The sequence below is a fragment of the Dipteris shenzhenensis genome, chromosome 18 (genome assembly GCF_047967505.1).
Source record: "Dipteris shenzhenensis isolate YYH24624 ecotype China chromosome 18, Dip_SZ_1.0, whole genome shotgun sequence".
NCBI classification, from domain to species: Eukaryota; Viridiplantae; Streptophyta; class Polypodiopsida; order Gleicheniales; family Dipteridaceae; genus Dipteris; species Dipteris shenzhenensis.
The window spans coordinates 61,378-87,861 of record NC_141613.1 but is presented as its reverse complement, the minus strand read 5'-3'; the positions used below and the strand labels follow the sequence as shown (position 1 = coordinate 87,861).

The window sequence follows — 26,484 nt, the reverse complement described above, 5'->3', positions numbered from 1 at the left end:
TACGAAAGGTAAGTTGGTGCATTGTAGATGCGCATATCAACTTAAATCTAATATCAAAATACATATTTTTGTAAAGTTCAAGGAACATATTTTTGTAAAAGGTTCCATCTTATGTCATTTCCCCAGTCTGGAGTGTCCTCATCACTAAACCAAAAGCCATTGGATTTGTTCCAATTAATATGAGCCCTTGCTGCAGTGCAAAACAAATCAAGGTTGTCCCGAATGAGGTGAGTGTCTATAGTGTGGCATCCTAAAAAACAGTCATGTCATCTGCCAACTCACTATCCGCCAAGAGCTCATCCTCCTACCTCAATGGAAGCCTCAGCCTTATAATATTAGCTTGAGCTGAGAGCTCTAAGGTAATAGCTCATAGCTTTAGCCACAAATAAAAATAGAAAGGGGCCTAAATGGCATCCATGATGGGCTGATCTGGTAATGTGAACCCTGTCTCCCCTGACTCCACCAATAAGAATGGCTGATCTGTAGAAAGCTGATACCCCTCTGATCCATGCATCTATGAATCCAAAGAGAACGAGGGTACCCTCTAGAAAGATCCAATCTACTGTGTCATAAGCTTTCTCAAAGTTCAGGAGTAGAATGGCAAGCCTATGGCCATTATGCATGGCCCAGTCAGAAGCCTCGCAAAATGAGAAGATGTTATCAAAGATGCTCTTGCCATGCACAAAGCCTGAAAGAAAGGGCTGCAACCATAGGCTGATTGCTTTTGCTAAGATTTTGTACAAAGTACCCAATAGAGTGATCGTTCTCCGCTGAGACACTCAATTCATGCAACCCCCCTTTGGGATAAGATGAATGAGGCCCTCCGTAAGTGAGTTTGGCATCTCACTCGAGTCCCAAATGCCCTGCAAGGCTAAGTAATGTGATCCCCAATGTGATCCCAAAATGAAATTAAAAAAGAGGGAGTACGTCCATTTGAGCCACGGCACTTGCCCTTGTGAAGGGCAGAGAGAGCAATCCTGAACTCTATGTTGGTGAAGGATGAATCAAGTGAGACTATCATATCTCCAGTCACTAACATAGGTAAGTGTTGCCAAACAATAGCTCGAGCATTCATCTCTGGCTTGTGTGTTAGGATCTGTTGTAAGAAGGGAGGCATAGAAATGTGTGGCTACCTATAAGACATCATCTAGATGTGTCTATGGAACTCTGTTTGAGTCAACAAGCTGTGAAACACTCTCCTTACTATTTCTCAGGCCAAGAGCAAAGAAGAACTGCTTGTTGACCCTACCTCCCATCTAAGTGCAATGACTCTCTAGCATGAAAGGCATACTCTCCTCTCTGATCTAACAATGACTGCTATTGAGCCCTTGCTACAGCAAGGCGCTCCTGAACCCAAGCATCTGTAGGCCTCTTTTGCTCTTCCCTTTGAAGAGCAGCCAACTGCTAGTAGATACTTATCTCTTTCCTGAGGATCTCACCTCTCCTGATACGAGCAACTACATGACAAAAGTTGCTAATATTTCAGAGGGTTGCATAGCAACATCTGATGGGGAAAGCTTCCCATTGTGCATGTGAGATACCCAAGTCCACAACACTGCCTCTGTGAAGGCCTCCTCTTCATAGAAGGCATTTAGAATCCTGATATTGGCAGAGCAACTCCTCACCTAAGGATCTGAAACCAACAATACAACTGGAAAATGATATGAAGTGGACACCCCATGTGTAATGCATTCTGTCCCACCTCTATCTAGAGCCCAATCATCCACATAAAATCTATCAATCTATGCATGGATAGGCATCATCAATCTCTTGTTTGACCAAGAAAATAGGAGTGACTGTGGCTGAATGTGGAAAGCATCATCATGCCAAGCATCTCTGCCACTACTGTACTAAAAAAGGAAGGCATCCTAGGCTCCTCTCTCTAGGGAATGGATACCCCCTTCCCTACCTCATCTTTTGTCTATGGGCATTTCAACCATGTTGAAATCATGCCCAATGATCCAAGACTCTGCAATGCATGGCCAAGAAAGCAACTCCTTCCATATAACAACAAGGTCCCCTCTTGAATTGGAGGCATAGAGGTTTAAGAAACCAACCTTACACCCACCAACCACAAGAATGATCCACTAAGCTCTAGAGGGGACTATGATCCCATGTTCAATCACCAAGGGGAGCATCAAAGAATTAAAAAAAAAGCAAGTACCTCCCCTAGTGCCCAAGGTAGGTGACAAAAAGTATGGCCTGAGAGAAACTTATTTGACTTGGCAGAATCCTTGACATCCAGTTTGTGCTCTTGAATCATAAGAATATCAATAGGGCCCCCAGTAACACCTGGATGAACTTGGTTATGAATCAGTTATCTACGATGGTAGTATGCTGCACCTCCGAGGCCCTAAATGTTCTAATTGATAATCCTCATCAGCAAGAGGAAGAGGCTGGATGAAAAACCTTACCCAACCTAGTAGCGGAGACAACCCTCTCCTAGGAAAAATTCCTCCTATCAAGAGGAGGGAAGTCAATTGGGGAAAGCACTCCCACACCTACAAAAGAGGAAGCTCTATCCACGGTGATTCGAACAACCTGCTCCCCAAAGGTAGAGGGTACAAACTCCTCTAAATCTCTACCATGTCTACCAAAACTACAAAAGAATTCTTGAGTGTGATGCTTCTAGCACAGGTGTGCGAAGGATCCCTATGGATGGTGGAGTGGAAGCAGTAACCCTTTTGCCTCTATCAAGAGGTGAAGAAAGAGGAGCCAAAGAGGAAGGCAGTTGTCAACAACAGGGGAGCGAAGCCATAAATGTAGCACTAACATCGAGTAAGGCAAAGGTTTCAGCAATGAGTTGCTCCACAGATGGAAGCTCCTCCACATGAACGTCTAAGGGGATAGAAGCAACCTCATTAGCACAAGGAACTAGGATAAGAATATCTCCTGCCTATAATAAGGAAGGGTCCATGGCACCATCACTAGCCTCTTAAGGTGGAACTGGCTCACCAACTCTAACTGCACCCAACGTGGGACGACTGGAACAAGACCTGCTGATGGTCCTGCTGGTTGCGATGTAGAAGAAGGTATAGGACAAGAGGTTGTAGCCGATGGTCTTGGGCAAGAGGTGGAAGATCCAGTAGCATGAAAAGTGGAAGGAGGTACAATCATGAAGTAGGTCCAGCTGAGGTGGTGCTATGAGGTGCTACACCCGTGGACCTTTTAGGCCTTTTCTTTTTTCTCTTCCTTGGGAAATCTTTGGCAAATTGCCCATGGGTCCTACAAATTCCACACTGATCTTGTCTCCCAGGTGGGGAATCTGATGAAGAGTAAAGTCATCTGGCTATCCTCCTCCACAAGGTCAAAATCCAATGAGAAGGGCATCAAGAAAATCCTCCTTGAGTTCAGTGCTAAGGGACCGGCCTGAAGCATTATACCTACTGCGTCTGGGGAGTTAGAAAGAACCTAGAAGAGACCTTGACCAAGAAAACAAACATCTATGAGGCATTGTGCAAGGTCTCCTGGTAAAGCAGAGAGCATCCAATCTTTGGCTTGTAACCTCGAAGGGGGGATGGCATGGATGCGAGCAAAGAGTGATGTTGAACTCACCTACTCTATGTCTTTTTTGAGCTGCTGCAGCTCATCTTTTGAAAAGATAATTGTTTTCATGGTTGGTGGAAGCAGACAAGGATTGGTTGAAGGATGGTCCATCACCAAAATCGTGGTGAGAAGGCCGAATCAAACACAATATCACTTTGTCCACTCTAGAAAATGCTGCTAGAGGAAGAAGCCCGAGGGGTGCAAGAGGAAGGAAAGGAGGGGAGGCAGACGGAGGGAGGATGGGGGGCTGAGGGAGGGGGGGATAGGGAGGGAGGCCATGAGAGGAAATTGAAGGGGTGGGGAAGGGGGAGGGTAGCCGAAAGAGGAGGGTGAGTTATGCGACTCGACGAGGGTGAAGGGGCAGAGAGGGTGAAAGGGCAAGGGAGGGGTCCGGGAGAGGAAGGATGAGGGGCGGGGGCAGGGGAGGCAAAGGAGAGGAAGGACGAGGGAAGGCTTAGGGGGGTGAGGGAAGAGGGATGGGGGAGGCAATGGAAAGGAGTAGGGGAGGAGGCGGGGAGGACAACCTAGAGGGGAGAGGGAGATGGAGGATGAGGGGGGCAGGGAGGATAGCTAGGAGAGGGAGATGGCGGGTGAGGGGGTAGTAGGAGAGGGCGGGGAAGGGGGCTGAGAAGAGAGGCAAGGGTTGGCTGAGAGGGGAGGGGCTGGCTGCGAGGGAGGGGGGAGGTTAGCAACAACTAGAGTGGGTAGGAGCAGCATCTCTTGGAGATCAAATATTTTATCGACAGAAATTTCAATTCATCGACAGGAAAATTTTCTTGTCTATGTATTGAAACAATGTGAGAGGGGTGCATAGCTTAGATTAGCCTACTGCAAAGAGGAAGTGAGGGTCATCACTACAGTGACATTATTTTGGAACAATAACATGATGATAGTTTTTCCAAATAAGAGGTACATTCGTAGGCTGTGGAGGGGACACAAGTAGTACAAGGAGCACATCATACACATGAACTTGACACAATGTAGGTCAATAGTCAAACTTGCAATGTTGAAATTTGGCTATCTCTTTTCCTCGCAAATCATTATGCTCGTTAATTTTGATTTGCATCTTTTGAAATTTTTGGGGGGGAGAGAGAGAGAGAGAGAGAGAGAGAGAGAGAGAGAGCAAGAGGCAATATTATCTTCCAAGCTTGGTGGTTGAAATAACAACCACCGTGTTCGTTCTAGTTAGGGATCTATGTAAGAGTGATATATTAAATGTGCTATGTGTGTAGTGTGGTCTAAAGTCCCAATCCTAGCCAGGGTAAATTTTAACAAGCAATGATTAGAGCTTAAGTGTAGATGATTGGGCTATTTTTTAAAATTCTAATATCACACTATGACATTTGGGCGAATAATTTCAAAATCAAATGTTGAAGTGTAGCTTCTGGGCGAATAATTTTGAAGTCAATTTTCCAAATGTATACTATAAAAATTTATCTCATTACTTAAGGAGTCTACATTAATTTTTACAAAGTGATAGATACGTTCATGTACCCAAACATAATTGTGTGATTCTATAATTCATTTGCAACTTTTGTGAAATCTCTCTCTCTCTCTCTCTCTCTCTCTCAAATTTTATATAGACAACACCCAAGGTGCCATCTTGTTGAATGCATGTTTCTAGTTATGCAATGCACATGACTAAAAAAATTCTCAATATTCAAACATCTGATCATTGATGTGTTTGCTACCTTCCTAGAAACCAATTTTTGATTATCTTAGCACTTATTTCTCTACCCATAACAATGATTATGACACATAAATTTATTCAAAAAGAGGCTACGCCCCTTAGATTGTTGACTCAATTGCACCTTTTCCATTTTTATGTTTAAAATATCAATAATCTCATTAAGTGCACTCCATTTTGGATACAATTTCACTTCTCATAAAAAGGTGAGAGCATTTCCCTCTAAAAGCATCTCAAAATTTATTCATTGTTTACAACTATAGAACCTAAGATCGTACACATAAGTAAACCATAAATCTATGTAAGGATCTAAGACAATTCTTTGTATGCATGCAGTGTGCATCCTACCCTCAAAACAACCATGTAAAAAATACCCATAGAAGATTAGACCATCACCATTAAGTCTTTCCTTGGCTTCACTATGTGTGTTCTATGTGAGTCCACAAAATTTGAGACCATCACCAACAAGTCTTGCCTTGGCAGCTTCACTGTGTGTGTGCTATGTGAGTCCACAACATGGTCAAATCCAACAACACCCTCAAATAGTTTTAATTTAATCATAATCAATTCTAGAACCCTACTATCAACCCATGCTTGCAATTGAATTCAGTCAAGCTCTTATTTTTCACCCTTTAAAAGTTGAATGTGAATTTTCTTTTTTCTAGTGTTGAAGAGTAATTCAATACCTTTTTTTCTTTAAAACACATTAGGATGGATGTTTCAAATAGCTCTTTGAAAATAATAGTCAAAACACTTTTCAACCAACTAACCTCATGCACCTCCAATGCATTTAACCTTATGATCCAAATTAAATCCAATACTTGATCATTGTTTGCATCAAGAATGGCCCAATTCAAAATATGTTGACTTACCAAGACACACAAAAGAGGCAAACATATTCAAACCAACTTTTATTATAGTTCTGATGTATCATGTATGCCTCTTTGTTGCATGTTGTAACTTGTCATTTGTTACATACCACTTAATTAGTGCAAGCCATGAATCATCATACATCAATAAGAAAAACTTTCAGCTTCAGCTTGGATCTTGTACAAATTTTAAATCGAAAACTTGTGAAGCACAAAGTACATATATCAACTAAAGAACTGCTAACAAGATTTTCATACAATCCTTCCTTTGCTTTTGGAAATGGGTATCTTAGCTCGTCATGGTACTTTTGTAGTAAATCAATCCTTCCTTTGCTTTTGGAAATGGGTATCCAAGCTCATCATGGTACCTTTGTAGTAGATCAAAGTAAGTGTCCCTGCAACAAAAGAAAGACATCTTTGACATCAGTTCACCTTCCCACAATGAAAAGGGACAATTGGGGTATAAAACCATGTACTCATTCAACTAATTATTGTTCTTGTTATGATAACATATGTGAGGAAGCCCTAAAATGACAAGGAGAAAGACATGGGGGAAAGACAATGAAGCATCATGCCTATTATTCATGTCCAACTCTGCTTTGTCGCAATTCAAATTTACACTCTAGCCAATACCATTGCTCATAGTGCCTTTCTCACACCACCGCATGCTTAAAGCAGTGCACTTGATTATGTTTCCCTTCTACAATACACATCATGATATACAAAAAATAGTCATACTTGCTGCAAATTCTGCAAAATTTACCAAAAAATGAAATGGTTCATAAAGCATCATGCAACCTTGCATATTGTCATAATGGGAGTGACACATAGGAGAAGTATATACCAGATTTGAGTCACGGATCTTACACATGGGGAGAAGGATAATGTCTGCTTCCATTGGGCATATTTGGACCTCTCACAACTGCTGTGTCATGTTGTTCCAACTCCCGATTTCAAATTTCATTGTTCAATGTTTGCCTCCTTCAAGACTACCTTCCCACATGGAGCTTATGTTGATATGTCCCCCAAGACTGCGACTTCTACTACATCATCAGGGGTAATGTCGAGGACAATTGAAAAGTGGATGCTGCAAGTCCTAGTTCAAGAAAAACCACACAACCAATATGTCAAACAAATAAGAACAACATGAGGCCTAGCTAATTAATCTGAATAGATCCATCTCATGACTACCTGTCACGTGCACTGATGACACACTAGTAGCTGAGCTCAGGTTTCACCTCCAAAGGGTGTTTCTAGATGGTTAACCATGAAGGGATCTGGGAAAATTGGTATTTTACTCCCTTCTAGGAAGGGTGCTAGAAGGGAGTTCCTAGGCAGCCTCCATGCAGCAAAGTGTTGGCAGACTATTCTACACTACACATCATGATACGCATAGCAACTAGTTATAGTCACATAAAAATTTACATGATATTAATCAAACAACAGATGAGACCTTACACAATAGCATAATAGATTATGATTCATCATGATGAGAAGAAAGAAGAGAATGATGTGTAGAGAGGCAATGAAGAATCATACCTGCAATTCATGTTCAGTTCTGCTTTATTGCAATTTGGACATATACTCCATCCAACACCATTGCTCATGGCCATTTATCATAGCCGTGTATCCAATACACGATTTAATGCTCTTGTCCAAAGCAGTCCCTTTTAAACTACAAATCAGGGAACACATAGCGAATACCTATAATTGTAGCAAGTTCTTCATAGCATTAATTGTGAGAAACCCAAACAACAATAGCACAATGCATCATCATTTATTCCACATTGACATTTGAATTACAAAATTACCTTGAGGGTACACCACCCAAAAGTTTTGTGCAATATCCAGCAACTGTAGATCTCAGCTCCTACAACATATAGTACTTGCCTATATTTTAAAAAGATAAGATCAACATTTTTATTTTGCATGTAATATCCATCAAAAGCTCTTACAACCATTTCCTTGAGAGTAAAAAACATAAAGATTTGTCCAAAATAAGTGCAAACATGAACTCCTAGAAAATATAGTAATTGAATTTATTTCAACTAATACTACTACTAGCTTTTGTAATACTAAACGTATTTGTGTTAGTCTTATACTAACTATAGGCCCATATTAACACTAAGTCTATTCAACTTGTACTGATTAGATACTAATTCAAACTAATTGTATCTAATACTAACATTTAAACTGCTAACTATATTTGATATCAAAAAATAAACTGTTCTTACTTGTTCCTAACTATTATGAATTGTTCTAGTTTTGGACTGTTCCTAACTGTTCTGAATTGTTCCAAACTAAGTGTTCTGGACTGTTCTAAACTAATACTAACAGTGTTAGATACTGTCAATGCTAGATATTTGGTGTTAGTCTTATACTTATACTAACCTAACTATTACTAATTCTGAATTTCTGATACTACATCAAATCTCTCTTGCATAGCTTGATAGATATAACTCCCTCTTTACTAAGGTCTACCCATATGAATTTGAAAATGAGAAATATAAAGCTTACCGGTTAAAATAAGTAGCTCATGCAATATTTAGGAGTTAAACCAAAAATATTGCAAAAAACAGGAAGCGGTGATCACCCTGCAAAACAATAGAATAAAGTAAGAGACTGTACCACAAGCAATGAAATGAAAGAGGGAGACCATCAGCAACCCTAAACCTTGAAAAGTACAAAAACAAGATAAGAGAATGTGCCAATAAGAGAAGAAACAAGCAAGTGAAACTTGCCAGAAAATTTGTCACAGATTTGGAAGCTTTGGACATGCTCAAATGCTCTTTCATCTTGTAATGCATTCTTGTTAATAGTCCTTCTATGACAATTTGAGTCCCATAAAGCATATGCCTCCTCAAATGGAAATGTGCTAAGGTCATGTTTGGTAGTATACAATCTCAAACATGTATCCAAATTCTTTTCAAGTCTATTTCGCAAGTTGTTCTTTATGAAGGACAAGCTACTAAACACCCGCTCATCTTCCACTGAACCAAGAATCATTGTTTGGCATAGATCAACAAGCTTGAAGTACTCAAACATTCTCTCCTTTAGATATAAGTTTGTCTCTAATTTCCTCCACAATCTAGTCATGGATCCAGGCTTTGATGGTTCTTCTAGCTTGCTATATTGCTCCCACATAGTCTGCCCAAAGATGCCTGACTGATTTATGAGCTCTTTGGGGCAGATTAATGCATTCACTCTATTGTCATTCAGCTCCACACTTTGACCAAATTGATTTGAAATGACTTGAACTTTGTTAGTGAAGTCAATCATCAATACTCTTTTGTCTTTTTCATTGTTCCAATACATGGGGATTCAAGGAGTTCATCTTTAGGAAACCGTTGTTGGATCTCATCAACTAGAGTGGAACACGCAGAAATAAGCTCTTTCCTAACAAAGCTTATGAGTTGTGGAAAAGTTGACTGTTTGACTTTTCGATGCTTTTCAACTCCCTTCACCTTTCTCATGAGATGAAGTTCTATCAATTTTCCTTTTGACTTCATGCACAAACATCCTTTTTTATTATAGCATAAAAAGCTATTCTCATTCTCAATATCCAAACTAGTATTCCATTCCTCAAACTCTTTGCTTGAGAAGCTTGAGCTTTCTCCATAGAGGGTAATTAATTGCAAGCATGCGAGCTTTCGTGCTACAGTATACTCCATAATGTAACAGTCCCGTGCTTGTGCTGTTTTTATTAGATGATTCATCTCTCGTAACATTGGAAGTAATCCACCAAGATATAAAAATGTTTCTGCATCACTAAGGAGATCTAACAGCCTTATGGCCTTTTCTCGCCCCTTTCCCTTCTTTACAGCAAGTGCATGCACAGTCCCAATGATTGATTTATATTCTTCATATAGGCGCTGAACTGGACCAATAAGTGAAATCCACCTGGTATCAACTTGCTTCAAGAGCTTCTTACCTTGGCTAACTCCTTTTGCAAACACCTTGAACTGATTGAATCTTTTAGGACTCCTTGAAAAAAAAGCATATGCTTTTCTCACCAAATCCTCTATCTTCTGCACACAATCAAAACTTTGGAGAATCTTATAAGCCAAGTTTGTACGGTGAGCCATACAATGTATGCCAACCATGTAAGGAGCATAAAGCCTCTTCAATTGGACACAAAATCCAGCTCGAATCCCATGCATTACTGAACATCCATCAACACCCACACATATAATCTTTTGAGACAAATCTCTCAAGCTCATCCCACCATTTGTTGTCATGCTTTCAATTAGCAACCTCAATATAGCATTTGAAGTCGCACTACATTCCAACTTGGAGACTCCCACATAGCATACCTTTCTCACATGTTCTTCCACAAAATATGCATTTATACACACCCATGAGCCATTATCTCGTGTGGTTACCTCATCAAGTGAGATAGCAATGAACTTGGCATTTGCTAATTTCTCTTGTAAGCATCCCTTGACCACTTCTGCCATGTAGTAGGCAAACTCCCAACCTGCAGTTTCACTCCAATGGTTTGTTGGAAAATGTGGAACACGAAGTCCAATGAAGCTCAATGGGCTCTCCCACTTGGAATATTCTGACATGGGCTTCCCTATGGAGAGAATGTGCAATACAATGGCAAATTGTGCAAGCGTGGATTGGCAATCCTTCAAGACCCTTTTCTCATACAAGTGTTGAATGGTTGCTCCAACCTTTCTATCCTCTTCAAACTGCAATAAGTGAGCTTCATATTCAGCCATGTTTTGTTTATTCCTGCATTCACCACTACTCTTCCAACAAGCAACAATTTTTGTATTTCCATCAACCATCTCTTTCTCATAAACTTTTCCAAGGTGTTTCTCTATTGTGTCAAGCTTTAATTGCAGCTTGATTGATCGACCCAGCTTCCAACTACAAGCTATACAAGTAGCAAACTTTGATGACTCCTCATTTTCTGACTCCAAAGGTTGTATGATTGGATACTTTGAAACCCAATCAGCTTGGAATGTCCTCCCGATATCCCATTGACCTCTCTTCCTCTTACTTTCCTTTCTAATTGACTCTCCTTCTCTTGGATTTGTTGGAGACGAGTGGTTGCTCCTTGCAATTGACTGTGTTGCATCCACTCCTACACTTTGGACATCTTGTGACGGTGTTGATGGAACAACTTTAGTTGATTTCAATGAGTGTAACATTTCATTGCTACCAAGGCTTTCCTTAGATAAACAATCTGGACCATGATTAGCTTGCTCAAGTCTTGTTGACTTACTTGAACCCATTGAGGATTCTGCCATGTAATTAAAATATTGTGTTAAACATCTAGGATTTGTTCCAACACTTTTCTTTTTTGGAGCCATATGTACATGAAAATAAACCTGGAGCTGAAAATTCCCAATTACAAATTTACAAATTACAATGATTAGAGCTCTCTCTCTCTCTCTCTCTCTCTCTCTCTCTCTCAGCTTTGAAGGTTCAAAACATTCTTTCAATGCATGCTTAGAACACATAGCTTGAATACATAGAATGGTAGCCATTGACCTCCACACACAAGAAACTGTGGCCTATTAAGAGCCGAAAAATGTGCACTTCTATGTTGGCTAAATGAGCACAAATCTGACATTGTTGTCCTTGTTGGTTGAGCACAAATGTGGCATGCTTTTTACATGAACAATAGCTGAAAATGGTAGGCAGAATTTCAATGTGGCAATGCTCTTGGCTGAATATCTGGCACTGAATATGTGGCAATGTGGCTGGCTGGACTGATGCACAAGTCTTGTGAAAATTAAAAGGCCGCACTCCCTGTTTGAGTTCTCTGACATGAGATGGACACAAACTGATTGAAGAAACAAGCAATCATATATAGATGTTGTATCTCAGTTTTGTTACTGTACAAACTGTTAGTCAGCATATATATATATATATATATATATAGATACTAAATACTAGTTGAAAATGATGAGTACAAACTATTACTGTTCTAGTATTAAGTATTAGTATTTGAATTAGTTTTCAAACAATTAGCATTCAAACTAGTATTCAAAGTATTTGAACTACTATCTAGTATCTAGTATTAGTATTTGAACTAGTATAGTTAGAACATTAGCACTTGATAGTACTCAAAGTGTTAATATTCAAACTAGTAATTAGTAAGTAATGAACCGTCAATAATAGACCTAGTTGATCAGTGGTTAGTAATTAGAAAAGTGTTCAATTGACAATAGTTGGAACATTAGTAGTCATTAGTAGTTACTAACACCTATTAATACCCCAAGGACTGAACCAATCATGACACCCTGTGAAACTAGAGCCATGGATTTATCCTTGACCTAAGTGGAAAGGCATGAGAAACCATAAACCTAGATTTATCTTGGAGCATGAACTAGGATAACGCTTGAGGGAAGGTATGTTGGAGCAAGCATTATCCTTTGTATTGTTCATATGCTAGAGGTGTGTACGAGGAGGCAGGAGCCCTGACGAAGGAAGATCTGCTGCGGGAGTGTGGGCAGCCAAACGAGCAGCCGAGAGGAGGCTCTGATAGGGATGGTCAAGAGCAGGCTATGTACATGGGCCTTGAGGAGCTGCAAGGAGAAGTGGTGAAGGAAGTGAAGGGAAGGAGTCCCTTTTATAGGGCAGGCCAGGGGGGGAGTCGGCCAGATTGCCTAGACCGACCAGCCTGGTCGGTCAGGCCAACTGGGCCGACCAGCTGGTCAGCCAGCCTACCCCCTCTGGCCCCCCTTGCTGCGTGGGAGCTAGTCGGCCAGCCACTCCTGGAGATGCTTATTCTCAACATACACATGGTGTGTTCACATGTCCAGGCACATGTCCATTCCATACAAAGCAACAGATGCCTTTCAAAAAGTCAACATGTTCTAGAATTCAGGAGAATCTCTCCCTAATCTCTACAGTTCCCTCTGTTCCAAGGTTCCTGCCTCTTCACCCAGGCTCCTTCTGCCTCCTCGCTCCAGGCTCATCCAGGCTCCTCGCTCCAGGCTCCTCCAGCCTCTGTGCTCTCAGGCTCCAGCCTCCTTGTGCCCCTATCCTCTGCTCCAGTTCAGCCCCTTCTGCAGCTCCTGTTTCTCATCCTGTTCAGGACTCCTTGTATTACAGTTGCTGCCCTGGTTTATGGGCTAAGTTACAGCAGATCTGTTTGTGGCACATCTTGTTGTCTCTAGTATTCTCTGTGTGATTCTGTAGCTTCAGTTTGCTTACATCCTCCGCTGCCACTCTTGACATGGTATCAGAGCACTAGGTGCTCCCCATCCTCTTGGTTACTGAAGCATCCACCAACACCTGGGTGATTTCTTCTATGCATCAGCCCTTTGCCTTCTCCTTCTGCTGGTTAGCAGTCTTTGTTCCTCCTGCCCCGAGATCGGCACCTTGGTCACTTCTCCCTCTGGTTGGCATCAGTGCAGGCTCCTAGTTTGCTAGTCGGCATCCTCCTAGGCACATGTCTTGTTGGTCGGCAGTACCTCTTGGTGCACCAATTTTGGTCGGCATCCATCCTGCCCCTGAATCCAGGTACATCTGTGACCTCAACAGCTTCTCTAGCATCTCCTACCCCGAAGCCAGGCACCAGTCGGCATCTTGAAAATCGGTTTTGTGAATTTATATTTTGAAATTTTTGCTCACATACCCCGGACTATCAATAGCAGCCTACTGCTTCATCAAGAGCCTCTCCCCCCCTTCCTTCATCGCACATCGGGTCGGCTCCCGTCTTCACCCGTACGACTTTATTCAGGGGTTTCTGGCAGAACTTATTGGCTCTTGATGTTTGGTTTCGATTGTTCTCTGTTTGGTATTGAAACACATGGGGGGCCTCAGCCACTCAAGAAATCATGAGTCCTGTCTAAAAAAAAGTACGGATCTCCGCACCCAGATACAGATCCCAATCCTTCCCCACTTCTCCGAAACTCAGAAGTTTGATGGTACTAACTATGACACCTGGACGGATAACATCGTCACAGTTTCAGAGGGGGACAAACATCCTCTTCTCCATTTACTCTCTCGTACAGGTTCCCATCTACCGGGTTCTCTTCTCTGGCTACTTAACACTCGACTGGGGATCTCAGCTTCTCTGTCGGCACCCTCAGTACCTTCATGCAAACCCCTTCGCTTTCTCATTGGCAGGCTGCTCGACATCTCCTCCGCTATCTTCAGGGGACCTCTACTTTCGGGCTCCTATATACTGCCGGTGGTTCCTCTCCTTCCCCGCTCACTCTCCGAGGTTGGAGTGACTCTGATTGGGCTGGAGACCTCGATTCTCGCCGCTCTACCACGGGCTATGTTTTCTCCTTTGGCTCTGTGGCTATCTCCTGGTCCAGTAAACGCCAACCCACGGTCGCCCTATCTTCCACCGAGGCTGAGTATCGGGCTATGTGTAGTGCCACCTGTGAGGCTGTGTGGCTTCGGCGCCTTCTTCTCGATTGTGGTTTTCAGTAACCCGCTCCTACCACCCTTTTTGTGACAATCAAAGCTGTATTGCCCTTGCTCCCAATCCGGTTTTCCATGCTCGGACAAAACACATTGAAATTCAGTACCACTACACGTGAGAGAAGGTTCTTGACGGTACCATTGTGCTCCTATTCAGCACCACTTCCGACAACGTCGCCGACATATTTACCAAATCTGTTTCTCCTCCCCTTCTCCAACGTCATACCAGCTCTCTGGGTCTTGTGCCACACCCTGGAGCTGAGAGGGGGTGTTGAGAATAAGCATCTCCAGGAATGGTTGGCCAACCAGCTCCCACGCAGCAAGGGGGCCCAGAGGGGGTAGGCTGGCCGACCAGCTGGTCGGCCCAGTTGGCCTGACCGACCAGGCTGGTCGGCGGTCCAGGCAATCTGGCCGACTCCCCCCCTGGCCTGCCCTATAAAAGGGACTCCTTCCCTTCACTTCCTTCACCACTTCTCCCTGCAGCTCCTCAAGGCCCATGTACACAACCTGCTCCTGACCGTCCCTATCAGAGCCTCCTCTCGGCTGCTCGTTTGGCTGCCCACACTCCCGCAGCAGATCTTCCTTCGTCAGGGCTCCTGCCTCCTCGTTACAGGCCTCTACAGTTCCCTCTGTTCCAAGGTTCCTGCCTCTTCACCCAGGCTCCTTCTGCCTCCTCGCTCTAGGCTCATCCAGGCTCCTCGCTCCAGGCTCCTCCAGCCTCTGTGCTCTCAGGCTCCAGCCTCCTTGTGCCCCTATCCTCTGCTCCAGTTCAGCCCCTTCTGCAGCTCCTGTTTCTCATCCTGTTCAGGACTCCTTGTATTACAGTTGCTGCCCTGGTTTATGGGCTAAGTTACAGCAGATCTGTTTGTGGCACATCTTGTTGTCTCTAGTATTCTCTGTGTGATTTTGTAGCTTCAGTTTGCTTACATCTTCCGCTGCCAGTCTTGACAGTGTACCCATGTGATTATCATGTGATGACTGACATGTGGACAAGACTGGAAGTCTATATATGTAACAATTTGTTCATGGAATGATAACTCAATTTCCCATCTTCTTGTCAATACGCTTCTACCATTCCAACCTCCTGGAATCCCCACCATGTTTACAGTTCCTTCAGTCATTAGTAGTTAGTAACTCAATGCTAACTCTACTAAATACTGATGCTCCTATCTAGTATCTACTATCTACTAGTAAATACTACTTACTAATTCTACTATAACTACAACTGTTGTAACAAGATACTACTAACCACTAGTAATAAGATGCTAGATACTATTAGTTGCCAGCGTGGGAGTCCCCTGGCCTCCTTTGAGATGATGAGCGATGGGGGCGACGGAGGAGGGGGGGACATAGGAGGAGGGGAGGGAGGAGGCAGCGAAGGAGAGAAGGATGATGAGGGGGGGTTTTCTGCTGTGGCATCTAGCTGACCTTCTCCTTCCCCTTTCCAAACTGCCACTGCCTGCTACAGCCCACTTCTTCACTCTCAAGGTGGGTATCCATCTGAGGTGGTTTGCCCTTTTTCTTCTTTGGTCTTTTCTTTTTCTTTTCCACCTTTGTCCATCCTTCCTCCCTTGGCGGGGTAGAAGTATGGTAGGTGGAATCTAGTGCGCTGCAAGTTGGGCCGGGCTGGGGGTAGTGAAGGGCTCTGATCTGGTGAAACGTGGGCAAGACCGTGCTTGGTGTCCAAAACCATGGCATCTCAAGCACTGGTTAGGAAGGCCTGTGACTATAAGACTGTGTCACAATGCCTGCATCCGTCATGATCTCTAGCTCTAAAGAAATACTATGCGGGTCTAAGACTGCTACTCTGACTCAAGGGACTCCCAGGGCAGCCACCACATCTACGAACGTATCCTGCATGACCCACCCGAAATGTGCCCCCAGGTCTTTGACAATAGGGCGTAGCTCTGCTGCGAGACTTGGGAACTATAACGTGACTGGATGGTGAGGTATGTGGAAGCGCTCGTCAAAGTTAGCTGCACTGAAGCCCCTGTACCACGGGACTAGGTTGATGATGAGTCTTCCATCCACGGCAATCGAAGAGCGGTCTAGGAAGGCTCTTGTGGCTCTCAGGTGGGAAAGTCAAAGCCAAATGATGCCGTGGCCCATGAGGGCAACATCCTCTATGTGACTATCCTCCAGAAGCAAGGTCTCTTGGAGCCAATCCTGTACCTCTGCTTGTGAAGGGGAGTACCCTATGACCCGCCCATGGTGGTTTGTTGCTGTCAGAATGACTCGATAAGATTTGGATGTAGGGGGGTCCTACTGGGCCACCGGTTCCTGGTTGGGAGCCACCATATCGAGGGGTGACTTACTGCTAGCTCTCGCAAGAGGGAAGGGCTTGAAGCTGTGAGGAGAAGAGGTGATGAAGGCGATGGCTCAATCCAGAGATGAAGGGGCTGAGTCACTACCTACCTGTAGGCACGCTGGTAACAACCCGCTACGAGTAGGGATGCCTACCAAGAGTTGCCCACAAGTCACGAGTCCTTGCGCAACAACCTGTACTTTGGATATCAACGTGCAGATCTGTTCTCACATGAGCAAGCCACTTCATAGCTGAACATGAGTAGGAGGCGCACGAAGTCTGATCACGCAGGTAGACACCCTACGCAAGTTGGGCACGCTCAGGCCAAGAACAGAAACGTAAGCTAGTCACTAGCGAAGAGATTGACGGGGGATGCGCAAAGTGGTCTGTCTGGTCACACAGATAGACACCCTGCACAGTTTGGGAACTTCAAGCCAAGGGCAGATTTGCACAGACCTTGACGAGGGTGAAACTGTCGATTACAAACAGACTGGCGGACAAAACTGTCAATGACGAGCAGAATGGCGAAACTGTCAATGACGAGCAGAATGGTGGGCAAGACTGTCAACGACGAACAGAATGGCGGGGCTGAGCAGGTGATGCACAGAGGGGTGGCAAGGTGAAAGCTGGAGCCTACTGGAGGAGGTGACAGTTGGAGGGTCGCGTTTAGAGGGGTGGCACGACGAGGAGGAGGAGATAAGGTAGATGGGGTAGGGAGGAGAGCGGGAGCATGAGCAGGAGCTATACTATATACATACTTGTACATGTAGATGCTAATTGGATCTAGATACTAAATATAGACTAGATCTAGATCGTAACTACTCATCTATTGACCTTTGATCTACGGATCAACTAACTAGTTAGTATACATTCATTAATAGACAATTAGTATAGTTCATTACTAATTACTAACTAATCAGTAGTTGAATACAATGTATACAGTTTACTGACTATCTATTACTGAATAATTGTATACTGAATAGAATAGAATGTAGTTACTCTTCCTCGTGGTTGAGCCTTCCCTTCATTGCTCTACTTTGTGTGTAGTGGGCGGCAATGTTGGCGGGCAACTGTAGCTTCGGATGGGCTCTAATGGCAACCCAACAGGCTGAAATTCAGATGGCTCATCACATGTGAAACATTGCCAACCAAGTGACCTACTGCTCCAATTCTATGGCCTAGAATATGCCCTTTCTACTAGTCATATGCTCAGCCAAGCCCTGCTACCTGACATAATTCCCTACTGCACTACTTGGTGACAACTCTGCTATTCCAGCTGACCATTATTGCTTGTACTTACTGTTGAATCCCAGCCCAATCAAACTCTGGACAAACTAGTACTTAGTTAGTAGTTACTAGTAACACGAACATGAACAAAAACAAGCTGAGAACATATGCAAGCTACCAGCCTACCATGATCCACCCGGGCCTTGCTAGAGTTGAGGCTCCCACAAGCATGTTCCTATATAACTCTAGCATACCATTCCACCAGAGCCCATCCCCAAGGATCATCCTAAAACCACCACACACATTGTTTCTTTCAAGTCTCACCATTTATGAGTCATGACAATTCTGGCTTATTTATTCATAAGCACCATAGGATTATTTCCATGCTTGAATTTTCTGCAGTATTATCAGTGAACTCAGCCAAAGACATCTACCTTGTCAATTCAAGCTGTTAGTTCAACTCATTTTAAGATTATTTCCTAGCCTAAGAGTTGGTTGTTTGTCCTCCATTATTTGCTGGCTCTAGCAAAATGTATTGGGCTGTGCGTGTTTCCTGCTTGTGTGGGGTTGAATGGGTTGTTTTTTTGTAGCTTCAACAGTTCAAAATGCAACCCTCAGTCCAAGCCAAACCCTCAGTCCAAGCCAAACCATCTAGTGGTGTCAATACACTAAACTCCCGCAATAATCTATAGCCACGCTCTTATAAAGAGTAGAAAAGCATAAGCATGCCACTCAGAAAGAAGCCTTATATCCCTACATTGCTAACCACTGCTTTTATTGATACATTACCCTTGTAGTGCCAATGTCTTGGTGCACAAGGTGTGATGTCAATCACCAAATGGGAATAAGCTTAAACCTTTTTGAAAAGCTAACTTTTCTCAAGTTGTGCTCTGGTGAAGACATCAACAAAATGCAAAGGAAGACCCACCATGCCTGAAACCATGCAGTGCAAAAAGAATCTTCCCTTTGGAATGTTCTAGGCATTGGCCTACAAAAAGATGTACATTTCCATGTTGATGGTTGGACAATGGAGATAAAAGGTAAGGGAAGATGTAAGCCAATCAAATAAGAGGAAAGCTTAGGAAGTATGCTTTAATGAAATCTTTTCACAACAAGCCATGTATAACGCTTTTCCAAAGGATAAACTAGAAACATACTTTACCAGAGAGCATAAAACATGATGTGCACTAAAAATCATCAATTCAACAGCTTTGCTGATGTCAGATCTCAACTAAACTTCCATCTTACAAGGATAACTTGCCTCTTTTATGCATTCAAGTCCATTGAAAGTTGTCTTGCCCATTGCAGGATTGACAGGGTACCAAACCTGAAGACATTGTGGAAACAATTGTTGGACAGTAAATTTTCTATCCTTGGAAAAAAGATTGTTGGACGTGGGTGCAACATTTGTAAGAAAAGATGGTGGCGGCAACACAGACGCTTATAGAGTCCTCACATCCTGGTCTGATACCAACTGAAAGGAAATTAACAATTAACACAGTATGTAGAAATTGTGATGCAAGAGTATCGACAAAACACTACTCAAGGATTCTGATTCAATCAACTCAAGCCTACTAGCCTTGCTCTGTTCGGAAACTCTAACTCTCTGCACCATCGATTGTGAAGAACCTCAACTATGAAACTAATATAACTAAGCATCACCATAAAAGGGCTACAGAATACGTGCAGTATATCCATGACAGTAGACTCTCATCCTCGGCGATTGACTCACTTATCCTCTACTGTGTGTCCAGAGGTATAATTGACGAAACTAATCACTATCATCCCACGCTCAAATTCACTACTATCATCCAGAATTTCACTGCCAAGGTAACCTTGCTGTAGAGAGTCAATCAGTCCACCACATAACTCCTACCTGGCTTACATGCAAGGGGCCACATAGATAATCATCACCACCAGGAAAAAGCACCTTCGAAGATCATATTTCCAACACACTGTACTTCGCAAGGATTAAAATCTTTTGAGGTCTGCTGATATGAAGAAAATCAAGACTAAATTTCTACCCAAACCGCCGATCCCAACTCACTTTCAGCATTTCAACCTCGTGGTCTAAGTCTGCCTCACCTTATATTTCAAGTAAGAGGACTAAATGCTACCATTACAATGCTCCCACAAGAACACTTTCTGTTATGGAAACGTGAAAGCAATTTGTATCTCTGACATAAATAGGTCACTGCTCTACTTTGGATATAAGTGATCTAGCTGGATCACAGTCTGCAAACTCGAAGATTTTTTACATGTATGGGGAGTTGCACTCGGCTGACAGAACTCAGATTCCTTTAGATCATCAGACATTTTCTGACACAGACATTGCAAGTCTGATACATATCATTCTTCATCAAAACTTGATTTCTTCTTGGAATTGCATTGGGAGAAAGTGTTTTCATCATCTTGACATGACCCTGACTGCAGCAGAGAATTGGTCAATGCTGGAGGCTGTCTTCAGAGTCAAAATGAAGCACTCAAAGGTGTCACTAAAGGATGAATTGTACACCCTGCAAATGGATGAAACTGAGAATCTTGGAACATTTCTTAATCGAATGCAGTCCCTACTGAAGCAACTTGAAGAACTGGGGTCGAAGGCAGATGAAGATGATAGGAAAGCCATATTGTTGAAGAGTTTGCCCCCGAGGTACAAAGACACAGTGAGAATCCTAAGATTGGATGATGATACTGACTATCTTGATTCATGTAGAGCTCATACATTTTTTTGGGCCTCTTGCCTGCAGCACTGAGAACTCCTCCCTCCTCCCCTTGTCGTCAAGCTACCTCCCCCTCTCTCTCTCCCCTGCGAGCTCCTGTGCACCGTTGCACCCCCCCCCGGGCCATTGTTTCCTCTTCTCCCCTCCTGCCATCGTTCCTCATCTCCTTCTCCCCCTTGTCGTGCACCTCGTGGACCTGCAGCTGCAACAGTTTTTGCCCCCCATGCGCTATTGCTGCTCCTGGTGAATCCAGGGCTTCTGCTCGCACCTGATCTTGCCCATGGCTTCTCCTACCCAGCACGATTGTGGACTGTCGGGCATAAAGTGGCCTTGCTACATTCTACCCGCACATATATTCAGCGTGCTGCCTTCTTTCGGACTTGACAATGTGCGAGGGTGGCAAACAGGACATTAGTGACCTCCGCCTCCACCTTTTCCCCCATCCCTCGGGCTGAGCCACCTTCATCTCTGTCCTCTCTCTTCGCAGTATCAGCCTCTTCTCCTCCCGTGTGAGCCTCCAGTTCATCTACTTTGATATGGTGGCTTCTAGCTAGGAACCAGTGGCCCAGCAGGTCCCCCCCCCGTCCTATGGAGTCACCTTGACAAGACCATTTTATTTGTACTCGACAGTTGTTGATGCATAAAATATTAATTATAATATTCACGAATCTTTCCTATTTTTTCTACTTCTTTCTATGTAACATTGGACCTCATCCCATTGGTTGAGAACCTATCTTTCCAAACCCTTAAAGGCCCCAAAATGAGCTCCAACTAACCATTAGTCAGTTGGAGGAAGACTTGCCAATTGTTTGGTTGATACACACTTGATGTTACTTATATGTATGAAACTTGCCAATTTTTACTTTTTTAGATTCCAATGCGTAGACTGTAAGGGCTGGCTTCCCTTCATTATTTGGCATCTTTTCACTTCATCTCCTTCAGCCCCACATCTCCCTATGGGTGGGTGCTACCCTCCCAAACTAGCCTTAGATTTGCCATCTTTGGACTCTCATAAAGTAGCCATTTATGGCCAACCACATCAAACAAGGGATTCTTCTTCATTGATGGATTCTTACCTTCACCAATGGGCGTTTTATTCCTTTTATCAAGGGGTGGTATCTTCCATTCATCAAGCATGGGCTTCTTCTTCCTTTCATCAGGTGGTTGTAGCTTCCCTTCATCGGGTTGTTGTATCTTCCCTTCATCATAGAGAGCCTTTGTTTTTGTGGCCAATTCACGTGTAATAAGCTTTGGCATACAATAATCTCTACGTACAGTTAGTCTCTCCATGTCTTAAGCTTTGGCATACAATAATCTCTACGTACAAAGGTTGCATGCACAAACAACCCAAAGCAAGCAACATGCATAAGGTGGCCACATTGGGGCCATCAGATCTGGCACTCATCTATAATCTACCCACAAAAGAGTGTTCACATACAACCCTACATCTATAATGTGCACACAACAGAGGGTGCACGTATGACCATGTCATGTTGGATATTCCTCTGATTTAACTTTTGTGGCTATCAATATCATAGTCTCACCTTGTACATGAGAAATTTGTCTCTTAATTCCTTCCTACCTCATCCTAAGAGTGTGGATGCTCTCCTTCAAGTCCTCCAATTGGTTTTTCACTACCAGCAATAGCTCTATCTAATTCTACTAGCTATTGTAGTCGAACCTATTGAAATTCTTTAGCTGCTTTAGTATAGGCCTCTTAAAATTTTCAAGAGCCACAGCATTTCCAATATTGCACATTCTCATTCTCACTATGGGCTCCACCTTGGCTGCTCTTTGCCTTGTCTTTGCATCCTTTCTACTCTCTTTCTAAGCTACATTCTTCCTAGTTTAAGGTCATCTTGTAGCCTCGCATGACTACCATAGCATGTGCATTGTCCCTTCTTAGTTGAGCTACAAGATCATCTTTCTTAATGTCCAATGCGTTCTGCAATTACAAAGCCATTGATAAAGAACTTCTTTTTCTACTTTTTGAGCTTCAAGTCATTCTTTCATTTTTGCTAGATCAGCATCTGCTTGGTTCTCACCCATTCTAGTGTCTTCAAGCTGCTAATGCAAGTGCTTGACCTACCTCTCAATAAATTTTCTTTTCTCCCTTTCCTTCTCGGCTATTTTTTCAGCTTCTCTTGCTCACTGTTCCTACACTGCCTTTGCCTCTGCCTTCTGTAATAGGTCTTGCACTAGCTTTACCTTGGCCTCTACATCCTCCTTGATCATCTTCTCCTGTTGCATTGTTGATGTATCAGGGAAGGCATCCATCTATAGCTTCCTTATCTCCTTCTCATATTGGTAAAAAGACTATTTTGAGGCAAGTGTCCATCAAGTGCAGGAATTCTAGAAGGATTTCTCTTGACTCCACACTCCTCCACATGCCTTCCATGCTTGGCATGTGATCTCTCTTATATTATTGGAACACATGAACATGAGCCCACCTCTTTATATGACACTCTTCAAGTTTTCTAAAAACCCCATAATATCCCATATACAAATAACTCTCACCCCATACCAAGGTATTTATCATTCATACACATGGTATTTACAATGATCCATTCCACTCATCCTCTCAATCCCATACAATATCTTAGAAAATAGAAATAAGTGAGAGCCGCTAGGCTATCACTTGATACTCCAATTCTTATCAAACATAGAAGAAAACAATACCAATGCCAAATAAAAGATATCAATTTTTCGCGTCACAGTATCCTTGGAGAGACAGCACTGAGTGTTTCCTACGACAAGACAATCGTGCCGAAGCACATCAAGGACCAACTACAATCATTCACTGTGAGTAGTTCGGTTTTTTGAAGGTCTATAATCTCAAGGCATGATGTGAGAATGAATGTTTGGGCTAAATTTAAAAATTTCCTTTGTAGGTGGAAAAAAATATCCCTCTGCCCCCGATCCCCTTGTGTCGATTGCTCCCAATGCCCACTATTCACCAGATCACATCCCGCACCCAAGAGATGCAGGAAACATTCTTCTCTAGTGGGTACTTGCCAGGTTTAGGTGTCTTCATCGTGTCCACTTCCACACCAACGATCAAAAGAGAGACGTGCACAAGGATGTGAAAAGGGAGTGGAATGTACACTAGCTCTGGAAGCACGAAGAATTTGAGGAAGAAATTAGGAACACAGAGTGGGCATTCTTGTTGAATTCCTTATTTTACATTTGGGATGGGAACCATCACCACATAGGGTGGATGACCGAGATAAGGACATGTAAGTATTGTAGTCCATTGATTTGGGTGATTCAACATTACTAGCCACATTTCATTTGTTTTCAACTCATGAAATTTTTTTTTTCTTTTGAATGTCAGCCTTTCCTAATGACAAACGTTGGCATATACGCGTCTAATGCCATTTAGTGGAGGTGCCCTTGGAAGATGGAGGGTTGTTGTTTGTGTTATCAAGGATGAATAGGTGAGTTCAATTACTCCTGATTAACGCACTGTGTCTTTAGCTGCCTCACCCTTACTGAAGGATCATTTAATATGTTGCTTTCAACTCCAAGCTAGCACAGAAGGGGGTTGCCAACCATCACTTTTTCGGATCTCATTTGTGAGGCCAGAGTGTTGGGTGTTGTATCACATGTGGCAATCCACCGAAGATTGTCAACTAAGTAGAAACAATGGCTGGATGCCCATAGGAAGAAGGCAGCTATGAAAGTGCATTGATACAAAAACCCTCTTCATAGACAACTCATGCAAAATCATGGTGGTATGGTCGCCTCCCTGATGCATCGCCAATATTTGGACTAGGGGATGTCGTTCAGTGGTGGAATAGTTTTGGATAGAATGATTGAAATGCATTCAATCTTGCAAATTGAGTGCTTGTAGACAATGGGGTCCTTATATTCATAGTAGGGACAATGAAAGGATTGGAGGCCCTTCTCATAAAGATCGGGGAGGATAGCATCTACGTGAAGAAATAGGATGCCAGATGTGGATGTTTTTTTGCTCGTAGGTGTTGCACTCAACCACAATATGTGTGCAGGGAAAGAGAGAGGTACGTCGTGCTCTAATCATGAAAGGGTTTTTCAAGACACGTGATCACATGATGCATATGTTACACATATTCTGATTTATTCATGTATGTTTATATGTAGGTCCATGTGATGCATGTAATAGTGTACGTGCACTAAGGTAAGGAGCATAGGGCCACCCCATTGGATGACTTCATGGAGGATGATATCAGCACTGCAAAATGGGTGCGCAATGCTAATGATATCCCCGTGCAAGGTATTGCTTTTAGCAATTGTGTGATAGCTTTGGCAAAGTTTGAAACACAAGCTGGGCTTGCATTGACTTTTAGTGTTAGGGTAGAAGTCATACAACGCAGATGATTTTTTTGGATGAGCTTGTTGCAGGACTTCTTAGAACATGGAGACACGCTCCTCGATTGCAATGCACGGTGCAGAGATTTGGCAAAACCCACAATGCAAGAGGGGCGGAGAGCCTTGTGCCTCACCACAAAGGGAAGGGAAGCATGATTTCTAAGAGGCAGAGTATGGATTCGAGTTTGACATCTGCATGAATGTTTGTTGAAATTCAACTACGTACAATTTGGTTTTTCCTTTATGCAATATTGCACTTTTGTAATCTCATCAAGCTTGAGGCTATGAACAGTTGCCCCCAGCTTCGGGGAAGCTGCTGCTTTTTTATTTGAACGGGGTGTTGCTGCATAGGAGGCTAAAGACTTAGGGTGCCTTGCTGGGCAGGTGTTAGAGCTATGGAGCCAGGGGGACCTGTTACAACCTAGTGTGGCCAAGTTCCTACATGAGGTGGGGAGGCAATTTGATGTGGCTATTTGGAGCTCGGTACAACAGGACAATTTGCAGAGATTGTTGAGCCTACTAAAGGGAGAATGTTGCCAAGCCATTGGCTACACACCCTTCTTTGTGTTTGAGTATAGCCAGGATAAATGTACCACATAGGCCACAAATGTAGGAAGAGACAGTGGCATGCAAAGCCCAAGTTTGGGAAGTGCTTGGCCGAACCCAAGCCACTAATGTGCCCCTTTTGAAAATCAAAAACCCCTAGGCATTTTCAGAGATAGAGGCACAACAAGGAACCAAATTTCCCTACATTATACTTTGGCTCTCCAAGAGGAATTGGGAATAATAAACCAACATATTTAGATATATTCAAATGGGAAATAATGCACAAATATTCAAAGTTTGCTCACAATCACAAAAATTATTTTTGAAATCTATCAAAGTTTTAATCCATCAAGTCATGCAATCTATATGGGTGTGATTGAGGAAAGGCATACTACAAAATAAAAATCTATGTGAAAAGGATGTCAAGAACAACATAAACATCGAGCACATTCTATAATCTAGAATAGGGTATAGGGACTTTGAGAACCTCTTTACATAACCTAACTACAAGGAGAAGCTATGCAAAGAGCCCTTGTTGCTATGAGGCGTCAACTAGGCCTCCCTACTTTCTTCATCACATTTTCATGTGTAGAACGCTTGTGGGATCCATTAGTGAATGTTTAAAAAATAACTTACAATTTGAATGAGCACATGGATGGATGCTCGCAATTGCATGAAGACATAAAGTAGTTAATAAGACAAAACCCTATGTTGTGTGCAAAATATTACATCCACAAGTTGCAAAACATGCTATCCATAGTCTTGAAAGACGAGTCAATACTCAAAAATGTTATTGATTACCTTTTTGTCATCAAGTTTCAGAGTAGGGGAAGCAGC

General features: G+C 43.0%; 1 long non-coding RNA gene and 1 pseudogene across 1 annotated transcript; one reads left to right on the top strand and one right to left on the bottom strand.

The window, feature by feature from the left end:
* Nucleotides 1-6,382: 6,382 nt before the first annotated feature.
* LOC147890672 (uncharacterized) lies at nucleotides 6,383-7,351 on the bottom strand. Its single transcript, XR_015542564.1, has 3 exons — nucleotides 7,294-7,351; nucleotides 6,970-7,198; nucleotides 6,383-6,497 (listed from the first exon to the last, which is right to left on the bottom strand). It is a non-coding gene; the product is annotated as an uncharacterized LOC147890672 (long non-coding RNA).
* Nucleotides 7,352-20,445: 13,094 nt separating this feature from the next.
* LOC147890671 (uncharacterized) lies at nucleotides 20,446-24,442 on the top strand (annotated as a pseudogene).
* Nucleotides 24,443-26,484: the final 2,042 nt, after the last annotated feature.